Source organism: Dipodomys merriami, unplaced genomic scaffold (assembly GCF_024711535.1).
Source record: "Dipodomys merriami isolate MVZ:Mamm:240054 unplaced genomic scaffold, mDipMer1.0.p SCAF_469, whole genome shotgun sequence".
NCBI classification, from domain to species: Eukaryota; Metazoa; Chordata; class Mammalia; order Rodentia; family Heteromyidae; genus Dipodomys; species Dipodomys merriami.
In genome coordinates, this window is record NW_027206034.1 from 399,261 (window position 1) to 412,824 (window position 13,564).

At 41.1% G+C, this 13,564-nt stretch overlaps 1 protein-coding gene across 1 annotated transcript in view; it reads right to left on the reverse strand.

Annotated features, from left to right (window-relative positions):
* Positions 1 to 351: 351 nt before the first annotated feature.
* LOC138808693 (protein FAM114A2-like) overlaps positions 352 to 13,564 on the reverse strand; it is a 49,989-nt gene continuing 36,776 nt past the window's right edge. The window contains exons 10-11 of the mRNA XM_069994925.1: positions 3,053 to 3,324; positions 352 to 796 (exon numbers count right to left, since the gene is read on the reverse strand). The gene's annotated coding sequence lies outside the window, so the exon portion shown is untranslated. The remainder of the gene's footprint in view (positions 797 to 3,052; positions 3,325 to 13,564) is intronic.

Sequence of the window (13,564 nt, forward strand, 5' to 3'; positions counted from 1 at the left end):
CACCCTACTACTTGAGCCACATATGTACCTGTGTCCTTTGGGTGGTCAGCTGGAGGAAAGAGTCCAGAACTTTCACATGGCCTGGGCTGGTTTGGAACGTTCCATCTGATTCTGATGCTATCTGCCCCCAGGACTTCACTTCTTCCACCTGATAGCTAAATCAACCTCAGTTGCAAGGAAGCTTTGCCATTTCACCTTCAGCCAGAATGGAGACTTGGTTTCCCTTCCATCCATTTCACTAAGTGCCAAGTTGAAGAAAATAAATACTTGTGTACATGGAATTGATAATCAGTTCACTGCTTCCAGTGAACACAAGTGTACTCAGCTCACCATGTTCTTGCTGCTCATCTGCTTAGAGAGCTGGAATTCCCTCCAGACCACCTGTCCCAAGCAGGACTTTTTTTTTGGCATGGGGTGTGGAGGGGGGAGAGTTAACACCTCTGGATGGTGAGCACTGATTGGTTCATCCAGGAGATTGACCCACAGGAGACTCTCATAAAAACCAAGGAGCCACCATCCTCCAAAACCATGAAGCTGAAGACAGAAAGCCCCACAGCATGAGAGTCCTGCTGCTGGCTCTTCTGCTCGCATGGACTCACATGCCCAACAGAAATCTTAGAAGTCTTCCAGGTAACCTGAATATGGTGATGTGTCTCTGTGGGGAAATTGGTTTTCTGACAGTCAGTGTGTCTATCTCACATTGCGTCTGTGCATCGATCACAATTTATTAATAAGTTGCGCTGATTGTCCATAGTCATCCAAATCATCTTCCATTTTGAATTCTTCCTTTGCCATTCTGCAGTAAATATAAAAGATTATTAAGAACATGTGGACAGGGGCTGGGAAGGTGGCTCAGTGGTAGAGTGCTTGCTTTGCATGCATGAGGCCCTGGGTTTGATTTCTCTGCACCGTATAAGCAGATAAAGCTGGAAGTGATGCTATGTCTCAAGTGGTAGGGCGCTAGCTTGAACTGAAGAGCTGAGGTACAGCACGTGGCCCAGAGTTCAAGCCCCATGAGTGACAAAAGAAAAAGAAAAAGAACATGTGGACAGCATGATCTGTGATTTTTGCAGTGTTATTTCATATAGGCTTAGGTATTGAATTTTTATAATTTTGTGCATGTGTTACTTTCACTCACGGGTCTCCTTGTGATCATGCCAAAGAGGCCTAGAATCTCTCCCTGAAAATCCTCATCCTGTCTAGCTCTCTCTCTCTCTTCCAATTTATTAATGCCATGCAGCAAGAATCAGAGACTCTGAATACTTCCAGTAAATTCTCTTTTGAAAGAAGCAAAGTCTGGTAGCTCAGAGTCTGGAGAGAGAACTCTCCAGGTCATTGCAAGCAGGTTACTTGAACACCTGAGTGTTTTGGGAGCAAAACTGAAGATTCATGCTTTAACATGCCTGATGGGGTGTTTCTTATTCAGCCAGAATATTGGTACACATAGACCCTCACAGCTGATAATGAAGAGCAAATCCTGGAGGGTGTACAACTGAGATACTTAATGCTCTATGTCTGCACTAGTAGAGAACTTGATGTCATATGCACAATTGCTTATATCAAGGAAGCTGGGCTTCCCCCACAAAATATACACTCATACCCTCCCTGGTCCCCGTAACTGATCCATCCCCCCAGCAAATTTACATTTTAAATTTAATAAAATAGTTAATAAATATGAAATTGACTCATTTGCTATTGACCATTCTCTTTAAATTCTAACATTTAAACAATCACAAACAAGGCCACACTAAAGCTAACAGTACATCCATTTTCATGGCAGCATTGTTTACCATAGCTAAGATATGGAAACAACCCAGATGCTTCTCAGTAGATGAGTAGACCAAGAAAATGTGATATATATATATATATATATATATATATATATATATATATATATATATATATGTGCGTGCACGCGCGTGCACGGGCGTGCACGCACGCACGCACGCACGCACACACACACACATACACAATGGAATTCAATGGTTCCATCAGAAAGAATGACACATGCCCTTTTGTAAAAAAAAAAAAATGGAAAGACTTGGGAAAAAATCACATTAAGTGAAGTAAGCCATACCCAAAGAATAGGTCCCATGGTTTCCCTCATTTGTTAGTCCTATAGTTAAATAGCTATGAATAAGATTGAAATGAACTCCAAGGTATGAGAACAAGAGGGTTTTGTTGTTTTAAATGTACTGTATGAAGTTATTTCTTTTTTCTTTTACTTTTTTTCCTTCGGTTTATTCCTCAATCTCTCTCTCTCTCTATTTCTCTCTCTCTCTCTCTCTCTCTCTCTCTCTCTCTCTCTCTCTCTCTCTCTCTCTCTCTCTCTCTCTCTCTCTCTCTCTCTCTCTCTCTCTCTCTCTCTCTCATTGTGTGTGTTCTGGAACTGGGGCTTGAACTCAGGGCTTAAAAGTCTACCTTGCCACCTTTCTCCCAAAGCTGGCAATTGACCCATACCTCTGATTTTTGCTGGATAAATAAATGGTGATAAGAGCCTCACAATCTTTTCTGCCCTGGCTTTCCTTCCATTGTGATTTTTAGATCTCCGTCCCCTGAATAGCTAGGAACACAGTCATGAGCCACCAATGGCCCAGTTCTACTTTCCATTAATTGGCAGTTAGTTATGATATACATAGTTCAGATTCATACTTAAATTTTTTTAATTGTTACTATAAAGATACGGGTTACAGTTTCATAAGTCGGGTAAAGAGTACATTTCTTTTTGGTCAATGTCACCCCTCCCTCTTTCTGTTCGGCTTATTTATAGTGAGTCTATTGTAACCTTCATTCTTAAAGACTAGTTTATCTTTACTGCTGAGCCCTAATTTTTCGGAATTCACTCTTAGCCCTCAGGTGTTCAATGAAGTCTGTTCACTTTGGTTGCCTAGAAACCTGATGTTTCAGCATAGCTTGAGCTTTGGGGATTGTGTCACTTACTACTCAGGTAGTTCCTCTTCCAGCTTTGTGGAATTACCTAGTGCTTGAACAGGGTATTATTCAGATAAAGTCACATGGGCACATCTGTAGATTCTTGGAACATTTTACTTACATAGCTGCATCTTCTGAAGTTTTCTGACTTTCATGTGGTAGCTGCTTCAGCCTTCCCTGACTCCAGACATTATCCCTGACTTATTTTGCCTGTGAGAGTTCTGTTGGCTTTAGGTTCTCCTCTGTGTGTTGTGGTTTGGAACTTTTCTCTAGGCAGAAAGCACAACTGTAGGGTTCACTTTGTTTTTCTTTTCTCCTGGACCAAAGTCTTGTTCTGTCTTTTCTCCAGTCTGAAAATAGTTCTTTCTTCTATTTTGTCTGGTTTTCCAGTTGCTGTGTAGGAAGGCAAGTGTAATACAAGCTTATTTACTTTACTGGAAAGCAAAAGTTCTCTCCATAATACAGTATTTGATATAATATAGTTAAATTACTTGATGTACTTGTTGATCTAGCAAGAGATGTCTAAAGGCAAAACAGAACAATTATTTTTGAAACATATTCATTTTTGTAATGTATATTGATTCCCTTACTAAGAATCAGGATAGTCTTCTAGGACAAAGTTGAGCTACAATTTGTATACTGTTTCTTTTGCAATATGACACTGTATTGAGAAATAATATTTATGTTTATACTATAGAATCATAGTTATATTTATACTACATAATCACAGTATATTGTAATACACAAATAAATAGTTCCTGGGCTGGGAAGGTGTCTCAGTGGTAGAGCGCTTGCCTTGCATGCATGAGGGCCTGGGTTCAATTCCTCAGCACCACATAAGCAAAAAGAAAAAAGCCAGAAGTGGTGCTGTGGCTCAAGTGTTAGAGCGCTAGCCTTGGGCTGAAGATCTGAGGGACAGTGCCCAGGCCCAGTGTTCAGGCCCCACGACCGGACCCCCCCCGCAAAAAAAGAATAGTTTCTGTATGTATAAGGCTTACCTGAGGGTGTTCCTTCATGCCAGTTTGTAGCCACACCTTTGTGTCTGTTCTCAGCCCTTGCCAGCAATTGATCTGTTTCTGACTATAGTTTCCTCTTGTTTAGAAGGTCATGTCACTGAAACTTTTTACTCTACTCTTGTGTAGATCCATACTTTTTATTTTGCTAGTTCTGTGGCTTGAACTCAGGACCTGGCACCATCCATGACCCTTTTTGTACTCAAGGCTAGAGCTCTTCCACTTAAGCCACTGTACCACTTCCAGCTTTTTCTGAGTAGTTTATTCGAGACAGGAGTCTCATGGACTTTTCTGCCTGGTCTGGCTTTCGAATCTCCAATGTCAGCCTTTTGATTAACTATGATTACTGGCTTAAGCCACCAGTGCCCAGCTAGATCTATCTATCTATCTATCTATCTATCTATCTATCTATCTATCTATCTATCTATCTATCTATCTATCTATCTAGTAATGGGGCTTGTACTCTGGACCTCGACACTGTCCCTCAGCTCTTCAGCTTAAGGCGAGTGCTCTACCACTTGATCCACAGCACCACTTCCAGTTTTCTGGTCGATTATTGGAGATAAGAGTCTCATGGAGTTTCCTGCCTGGGCTGGCTTTGAATCTAGATCATCAGATCTCAGTCTCCTGAGCAGCTTGGATTACAAGCGTGAGCCACCAGCACCTGACTAGATCAATACTTTTATATTTGAAATGAAATGAAAATTTAAGACTGCTTATCTTATTAGCCTTCATCCTAAAGTATTTTGTGTTTGTAGGCAAAAATGGCTCAATTTTTAAAAAAATAAATCACATAATAATAAAGCAGAAATGTCAATGAACCTTTCTTTTGTGCTTATACATCTCCCTTTTGTAGGAGAAACCACTGCCAAAGCGAATGAAAACTCCTTACCAGTATCTGTGCCATTTGATATCCTCTCCACCTTCTCCCCTGCTGTTGAGAGCACAGTGAGTAAGAAGTGCAAACTGCCTTACTCCCTTTCATTCCTGTCATGGGTTTCCATCTCTTTCCATTCTTTTCCTGCAAAGTCATGGGACTGCATATTCAAGGGTGCTAGATATTTGAGCATAAATCTCTTCTGAGTAGTACAGTAAAAGCTATATATAAACTTCCCCTAAAAATATAGGAATATACATTGGAGAGTTACAGAAAGACCATGCACATAACATTTTATGGACCAGAAATTCTGAAGGTTTTTTTGGCCTTAGAAAATATCTGCTTTACAAAAATATTTTTTCTGATAATTTTTCTTTTTATTTTTTTTGGTCATGGGGCTTAAACTCTGGGCCTGGGTGCTGTCCCTGAGCTCTTCAGTCCAGGCGAGTGCTCTACCACTTGAGCTATAGCACACTTCTGGTTTTCTGGTGGTTTATTGGAGATAAGAGGCTCACGGGCTTTTGTGCCTGGGCTGGCAATGACCTGTGATTCTCAGATCTCAGCCTCCTGAATAGCTAGGATTACAAGTGTGAGCCATGGATACCAGGCTCTCATAATTTCATTTTTAAACAGAAGGGAAGAATGATCATTTAAAATGAGAGATACTTACACAACTGTACATGATTAGAAACATTTTAAGAGAGCACAGAACCTAAGTATCTTTCGTACATAAAGGTAGGTAGCTTGTGTGTGTGTGTGTGTGTGTGTGTGTGTGTGTGTGTGTGTATGTGTGTGTCCCAGTCTTGGGGCTTGAAACCAAGTCCTGGGTGCTGTATCTGGGCTTACTTCCTCAAGGCTACTCTCTACCGCATAAGCAGAAAAAAACCAGAAATGGCACTGTGGCTCAAGTGGTAGAGTGCTAGCTAGTCTTGAACTGAAGAGTTCAGAGACAGTGCCCAGGCCCAGAATTCAGGCCCCATGATGGACAAAAAAATACAAAAAATAAATTAAAAGGCCATACGAAAAGATGAAGTCACAAAACAAACCCTGAAAATAAAAGCAACTTGAAACCTGTGACTGAGGCACAGGAAGTACTGCTAAGAAGGATACATTGTTGCAAATATGGCCAAGTAAGATTCAACCATGGAGGTGAAGGGGGAATCAGGAGGTAAAGCCAGGTACAGGATGCTTTTCTCTTCCTTTTGTGAATTTACCACATTTGTATGCACAATTCTTTCCTTTTATTCAGGATTCCCTGCACTAGGATCACTGGGTCACAGGGCATCTCTCCATTCTCTTTCACTTAACTTGGTGGTGAAAATAGGAGCAACTCATGGTCAAAATCCACTTCTGGTAGGAGTTACCAGTAGTCACTACCATCGATGAGGTAAAAGAAAACATCAACATTTCCTATTAGGTCCTCATCAATTGCTTTGTAATCAAAAGTGATGAAGGGTAGGGGCTAGGGGAGTCAGCTCAAGTACAAGATCCCCTGCAGAGGAAGAGGGATCTAGTTAGTAGCTAGAGGCTCTCAGTTTGAACTCTAGTACTTCTGTTTAAAAACCTTTAACTAGGGGCTAGGAATGGGGCTTAGTGTTAGAGTGCTTGCCTAGCAGGCATGAAGCCTTGTGTTCAGTTTTTCAGTACCACCTAAAAAGAAAAAGCCAGAATTGGGGCTGTGGCTCAAGTGGTAGAGTGCTAGCCGTGAGTTAGAGATGCTCAGGGACAGTGTCCAGGGCCTGAGTTCAAGCCCCAAGATTGTTTTCTCTCTGTCTCGCACTCTCTATGTAGACAGATAGCCAGATAGATAGATAGATAGATAGATAGATAGATAGATAGATAGATAGATAGATAGAGAGAGAGAGAGAGAGAGAGAGAGAGAGATAAAATTTCTACAGATAATCTGTTACAGATATAGATAGATCTGTTATCTTTAGCAGATAGATAATCTATAGAGTTTATCTATCTATATCTATATCAATTGGTATCTAGTTGTCATTTATATTCATGATTTCAGGACATCAAAGATTTACTCAACATAACCTCATTACTGCTTGTATTTCAATCTTGGGGTATGTGTGTGTGTGTGTGTGTGTGTGTGTGTACCTACACATGCATGCTGGGGCTTGAAGTTATAGATCTGTGCTCTTGTTTGGCTTTCTGTTTTGTTTTTGTTTTCTTTCTCTCCTTTTCTCTTTCTTTCTTTAGGTGCTAGTTCTAGGCTTGATATCATGGCCTAGTTCCAGTCCCTGAGACTTTTACCCAAGGTAAAGCCACAGCTCTACTTTGGCTTTTATTCTTTGGTGTTGTGGTTAATAGGCAAGAAGAGTCTCATAGATTTCCCTGCCCAAGGTGGCTTTGAATTGTGATCCTCAGATCTCAGGCTTCTGACTATCTAGAATAGCAGGAATGAGCCACCAACGAATACCTAGCTTTGTTTGGCTTTCTGGGTTTCCATAGTACTCTGTCACTTGAAGCAAACCTCCAGCTCGGCATTTTGCTGCTTACTGGAGATAAGACCTCATTCATTTCTCTGTGTAGTCTAGCTTTTAGCATTGTAAATTTGCTGCACTTGTTGTGCGTTGACATCCTTGATTTCTTACGTGGAATTGTTCATAATCTCATTGAAGAAGTCTTGTGTGTGATGAATTGTGTGATTTTGGAGGTTCTCTATCTTTGATGGTTTAATTACAATGTGTTAAGTGATCACAGTTTGTTCTACTTGAAGTCTATTGGGCTGCTAAATGCTTGAATATATAGGCTCATGCTAGAAATCAAAATTGGAAAAGTTTTGATCATTACTCCTTCCTTTTTGTGTCGTGGGCCTTGAACTCAGAGCCTAGCTCTGTGCATGAGTCTCTCTGTGCTCCCCCCCACCACTTGTCAGAGTTGATCATTTCCATTTTGCTCTGTTCACATGTGTTCTGCTTGCCAAAATTTGCTGCTGAACACCTCTAGTCATTTATTTATTTCAGTTATTTCTTACAAGTTTTCACTTTTGTGAATTCCTGGTTTTACTGAAGATCAAAGGTTGGGCCTACATATAACCAGGAAATGATACCTGGAATTTGTGTGAGTGGCTCAGACCCCTTTAATTCTATTCTTACTGCCTTATCCTCTTTCCTGCAATCCACACCAGTGGCCAGTTGGGGCTTTCTTACAACTAGTTGACCAAAGCACAGCATTGGATCTAGTTTACTCCCAGTTCTGCAGGCTTTCTCTGAAAGATGGCCTCTGAAATCTTAGATTTAGAACTCTCTTGGCTTTCCATGCTTTCTCCTCTCTCTGTACCACACACACACACACAGACACACACACACAGACACAGACACAGACACACACACACACACACACACACACACACACACACACACACACACACACACACACACACACCAGACATTTAAGCCATGATTTCTTAAGTAGAACTATCTTTTGATACTTTAAATAGTCCAAAATACTTGATGTGGCACAAAGTAAATAGTTCATATTTTCTTTTTGTTGCCAGTCCTAGTGCTCCATCTCTTTCTTGGGTGCTATCCCTGAGCTTTTGTGCTCTACCACTTGAGCCACAGTTCTACTTCCAGAATTTAATGCTTATGAAGGCCCAGGTTTGATTCCTCAGTACCACATAAACAGAAAAAGCTGGAAGTGGTGCTGTGGTTCAAGTGGTAGGGTGCTAACCTTGAGCAAAAAATGCTCAGGGACATTGCCCAGGCCCAGAGTTCAAGCCCCAGGACTGGAAAGAAAAAAAGGAGGTAAAAATCTCACAGACTTTCCTGCCCAGGCTGGATTTGTACCATAAACCTCCTATGTAGCTAGGATTTCAGGTATGAGTCTTAGGTGCCCAGTTTAGGCATCCTACTTCAATAAAGCTTCCTCAGCCATTACTTGTGCAGAGCTCCTATCCCTTGTTTTTCAAGAACTTATTAAAAGCTTTGCCACATTCTTTAGATTTGTTGTCATTACATTTCTATTATTATTACTTCCCCCCATCACTGCCTCACTCTCTCTACCTTTCTCTCTCTCTCTGCCCTCTTCTTTTTTTCTTTCTCTCTCTTTCTCTCTCTCTCTCTCCTTCCTGGTGGGTTTTGAACTCAGGGTCAGGATGGGGTATCATTGCCTTAGTTCTTTTTTTTCTCAAATATGATGGCCTATCATTTGAACAACAACTTCAATTCTGGCTTTTTGATAGTTAACCAGAGATAAGAGTCTCATGGATTTTCCTATCTAGGCTGGCTTTGAACCACACTCCTCAGATCTCAGCTTCCTGTGTCACTAGGATTAGAGGTATGAGCCATTAGTACCCAGTTTCAAATAATATCATTTTTAGTTTTTTTTTCCTGAAGTCATTCATAGCTAAGAAACAATGATGCTAATTTTCATTAAGGAATTAAGCCTCTTCAAAGCCCCTTAAATTCCAAATGTTTTTGAGTTTTCATGCTTTCTCTGAAACCTATGGACTCGGCAAAGTATATATGTGTAAATTCACATTACCCCATCTGCCTAGCCCAGCTTGGCTACTGCCAACTTGCTTATTCTCCCTAACATTTGGGAACGGTGCTTTCTGTGGAGCTAAGATGTGCAAACCAAAGGATTCAAGCATACTCGGTAAGGATAAATCAGCCTTCATGAGGCCTCCTGTCCATGGAAGACCCATGCTGCAGGGAAGAGTTTGTTCCCAAGAAGAAGGGATGCAGATTGGAAAGAATGACCTGGTGTGCTGTAATTTGCACTGTGAATTTTATTGCTCTTTTGAAAACCACAACCACACAGATAATTGTTCATGAGGCCACTGCATTCACAGCCCATCTCCACTGATATTTTTTGCCAGTTGTGGGGCTTGAACTCAGCCTGGGAACTGCCACTAAGCTTTTTTGCTCAAAGGTAGAATTCTGCAACTTAAACCCATCACTACTTCTGGCTTTTTCTGTTTATGTCACACTTCATGCATGCTAGGAAAGCACTCTACCACTAAGCCACATTCCCAGCCTTCACTGATCTTTTTATGCATTCCATTTTTCACATGTTAAGTAGAAACCTTGTATATCACCAGGAGCAGAGAGGGACTTATAGCCTGTAACAGACCAATGCAATCAAAATAGTTACCTAGAGGGTGAAATGTGTTTCAAACTTAAATTTTAAAAACCCTAATTTAATTAGAGTTGGGAAAAGGATTTCCTAAAAAGATGACCTCTAAAACAACAGGCCTTGCTTCAGGGCTTATTAATGTTCAATGTCCTATGGTGTAGGGTGGGGCCATGGTTTTAAGTCACAGATTTTGCCCCAAAGGATTTCATAGATCCATAGAATAAAAGAAATTCTCAGAGAATGATGAGAGACTGAATCATTAAATGCCAGTGGTTTAGTACTAAGTGTTATAAATAAAATAAAGAAGGAATTACTCAGAAAAATGAATCTATGCACAGAAAATGGGCAAAGCAGTCTTAACTGGGTAATGAGATGAGAACTTGGGGGTGTGCCCTGCTTGGGATGTGAGATGATTGGGAGAGACAAAGGTATGCAGTCTTGACTAGAACATGTATTGAAACATGTATTCTAAAATCTAACAAACCTGGTCCAACAGTGATGCCTAAGCCACCTTAGAGTGGCTTCATCAGTACATCCAAACCATGCCCAGCCACAACCATCCACTTTAGCATTGGTTCATCAACTTATGCATTTGTGGTTCCTTTGCTATGGACCAGGGATGGAGCGTGCAGACCCAGGGCAAAGTCAGCAGATCCTAGATGGCTGCTTCTGAACATACCCTGTGGTTTGTTGATAACTGGCTTACACTTACATCCAAGACAAGCTCCTTGGCTGTAAGCCATGGAAAGATGACTGAGGCAGGAAAGTCAGAAGGAAAACAGTAAGTCTGATCATGGAAGTCAGGAATCTTCCATGTAGGCACAGTACCTAGGCCCTGGGTTCAAGCCTCAGGAATGGCACACCTAAAAAAAAATAATACAATAGTTGTAGCTAGTTTCAGTGACTGTAGTATTTGACCACACCTAGTGATTAATGTGGAGACTAAGAACAAAGTTTGGGCAGTATGCTTGCCTCTTTTTCCTCCTTTGGTGATATTCCACACTTTCCAGGCTTTAAATGATCCCTTCCCCCTGGTAATCATCAAATGCAATTTCTAACTCAAAATGCTCTTTCCCAGGCTTGGGGACTTAAAGGCCTGTCTACTAGACAGCTCCAGTTAGCCAGGCTATCTCTCAATGGTGAAGCAAAATTATTTGCCTAAAACAGAATTTGAGATTCCTTTCCCTGCTTGCTAGAACATTTCTCTTCCTACCATCTTCTCATTGTAATAGTTCTACCATCTATCTTATTATTTGCTTCAGCCAAAAGCCTACATCATCTTTGGAGCAAGTTCTAATGTCTCATTTTACAAAACCATTTCCACAAGCTGGGCACTAGTGGCTCACACGTGTAACCTTAGATACTTGGAAGGCTGAAATCTTAAGGTCACAGTTCAAAGCCAACCCCTACAGCATAGTCAGTGAAACTCTTATCTCCACTTAACCACCAAAATGGCCAAGAGTCCAGCTGTCACTCACATGTTCAGCATTACTAGAGTGAAAAACTAAGTGAGATTGCTAGGCTTTGAATTCAAGCCCCAGTACCAGCAAAAAGAAAAAGAAAAACAATAAACAACAAACACTACTTCATCTACTACTTTTACTCTATTGTTGACATTCTAATCTACACTGACCTGTACTAAACAATGGCCACACAGGGCTCCTGGCTTTCACTCATCATTTATTCTCCACATTGCCACCATGGTGAACCTTGAAAAGCACATATCACATAGTGATACCTCCTGCTATTATCCACAGTGGAAAGTTCTAGAAGAAACCCACATTGATTGCCCTTGCTTATATGACCCTATGTGACCAGACTCTTCTCTGGGTCATATGCATCTGCCACCATCCCTCTTCACTCATTTCATTCCAGTGACACGCAACCTTGATGTTCCTCAAAAACACCAAGTCTCCCACCTCACAACCTTTGCTCCAAGTGTTCCCCTCTGCCCAAAATCATCTTTCCCCAACTCTTTCCTTCATGACTTGTTTGCGGAACTCACACCTTAATTCATTAGTCACCATTTCCAGGAAGCCTCTTTTATATAGTTTTTTTTTTGTCGGTCGTGGGGCTTGAACTCTGGGCCTGGGCATTGTCCCTCAGCTCTTCAACTCAAGGCGAGCACTCTACCACTTGAGCTACAGCGCCACTTCCTCCAGGAAGCCTCTTTTGATCATCTTAAGGTAGCTGCACCCAAGGTTGTGGTTGAGGCAGAACTTAAATAACTCCATTTCTCCATTTTCTTTTGTTTCATAGTGTTTGCCACTGTTTGGATTGGGGGGGGTCATGGGGCATGAAATATGGGCCTGAGCACTCTCCCTCAGCTCTTCAGCTCAAGGCTAGCACTCTACCACTTGAGCCACAGTGCCACTTCCCACTTTTTCTCCTGATGTGATGCTGAGGAATTGAACCCAGGGTCTCAAGCACTCTACCACTGAGCCACCTTCCAAGCCTGTTTGGATTTTTTAACTGTTTCTTTGTCAGTTAGTATCCTCATCTAGAACATCAGCTCTATGAAAATGAAGTTTTTATACATTTTAATTCCAGGCCATTCCTAGACATTAAAACAGAGCTTGGCTCCAAGTTTTCCTTCATTAAATAGTTGATGCAGGGCTGGGAAGGTGGCTCAGTGTTAGAGCACTTGCCTTGCATGATTGAGGCCCTGGGTTTGATTCCTCAGCACCACATAAGCAAAAAGCAAAAAGCCGGAAGTGGCGCTGTGGCTCAAGTGGTAGAGTGCTAGCCTTGAGCTGAAGAGCTGAGGGATAGCGCCCAGGCACAGAGTTCAGGCACCACGACTGGACCATAAAATCAATCAATCAATCAATAAATAAATATTTGATGCATCACTGCCAAAGATGGTGGATACCGATGGCATGAACTTTCATAAAATCGTTGAGCATGCTGGCATCAATTTACCTCTCTGTCTGAAGATGAAGTTAATATACTATCTCTTTCAGAATGTAATGGGAGTCATTATAATCAACGGAGAGGCTCAAGTCTTTACCAATCATTGTGACACAAATATTAGAATCTATGGGCAGGGAGCCATTTGAAAGTGGTAATCACAAAATAATGGAGAAAGAAATTTGTTTTATTTATGAACCTCCTGAGATCTGAGAAAGTGGGCAGAAATAAAATACTCCCATTTGCAATCTAAACATTCATAAACACAGTTCACACTAAATAAAATTGCACTAACATTTTAACTGACATCAATAGACATTTTGTTAAGTGTTTTGTTTTTTGAGCTCATTTATATATCTATGGTAAGAAGACTCCCTTCCATTTGAATATTTTAGTGGATATACTTTTCAAATGAATGTCAGTGCTACCTTCTGTGATATCACCCTGGACAGAAGCCTTTTGTTGATAACATTGGGGTATCATTATAAGCTTACACTATTATATCTGAGTAGGAAATAGCAATGCACTGTGAAATTATAAAGGCAAACTTTCATGTGCATCATACTGCTTTTTTTCCTCCTCTCTCCTCTGTTATGAATCCCTATGTAGGACACCCGGCTGGTTCCACTTTGGCTCCTAAGGATTTGACAGGACCCGCAAAAATAAGGGAATGGTTGGGGAAGCAGGGGGAAGATATTGAAGGGATGACACAGATCAAGATGCACTGTAGACATGAATTGCT